Below are 1,286 nucleotides of genomic sequence, written 5' to 3'. Positions count from 1 at the left end.
GCACACTTCCCTGCTTCCCAGGAAAACACCACTCCAGGGACACACCGGGACACACCGGGACACACTGCACACTTCCCTGCTTCCCAGGAAAACACCACTGCAGGGACACACCGGGACACACTGCACACTTCCCTGCTTCCCAGGAAAACACCACTCCAGGGACACACTGCCACACAGGAGCTGCCTGCACACCCACACCTCACACACACCACACCCACCCGAGCTGCTACAGCCCTCACACACCAACAACTCACACTTCCCACACTGCTCACTGCACTTCCCCCTTCCCTGCCCACAGCGAACTGCAGAACCCATGGCGCCTCATGCAGGGACAGCCCCTGGCACACACCCACGGCCACTTGCTGTCGCTCAGCATGACCACAGCCCGCAGCAGATGGGCTTTGCACCGTGCCCCACAGCCAGCGGTGGCAGAAAACCACTGTGAGGGCCGGCGAGGGGCTTTGCGGGAGGATAGAGGTGCTGGGACTTGGACATGCTGGATTCGTGGCCACAACCAGAGGCACCTCCCTGTTTCCACGGTGTGAGAGGCTGCACAGAGCCCCAGCTGCCCCTGAGCCCCCAAAAGGGTCTGGCAGGTGCAGAGTAGGGGCACAGGAACTGCACTCTGGCTCATTGGTCCAGGGGTAAGATATTTGCTTAGGGTGCAAGAGGTCCTGGCCTTGACCCCTGGACAAGCCCTTGCTTTTGGCTACCCACCATCCCCAGGTTTGAGGGTGACCCTTCCTGGCTGGGTATATTCCTGTGAGAAGGATGCACTCCAAAGGACTGGTGGCAAGGTGCTGCTGGAGGAGGAAGATGTAGCTCAGATCAACCCCCAGCGTTGTCCTTTTGCCYTCTCAACACTGTCCCTGATGGATCCAGAGGGCTGYCAGAGCTCCCAGGAAAGGCCTGGCACTGTRTCCTGGCATCCCAAGGCCATGTAAAAAYGTYATGGCTCTTTCCCTATCCTGCCTGRAGACTGCAGGGCACAGGGGGCCTTTTTGTAACTTCCCCATGGGGCTCAGGTTATCTGTTTGGGTGTACATCGATGCTGAGGGGAGCAGCTCAGAGGGAGGAGAGTATTGGGTGTCAAATAGTCGGATTCATCCAGTAGCTGAATCTGGGACCTCTTGCACTCGAAACGAGAATCACACACCCAGAGYAGTGAGCTGGGATACACTGCTSCCCTAGGAATGTGGGACAGCGTGATGAGGGGGAACCCACTCAGCATCATGGGCACCTCCCCACGCCACTCCCCTGAGTGTCTTTTTCCTCATCTCTTCCAG

The sequence above is a fragment of the Malurus melanocephalus genome, unplaced genomic scaffold (assembly GCF_030028575.1).
Source record: "Malurus melanocephalus ecotype Western Australia unplaced genomic scaffold, MMel_1.1 scaffold_1094, whole genome shotgun sequence".
NCBI classification, from domain to species: Eukaryota; Metazoa; Chordata; class Aves; order Passeriformes; family Maluridae; genus Malurus; species Malurus melanocephalus.
Note: the sequence above shows the minus strand (reverse complement) of the source record.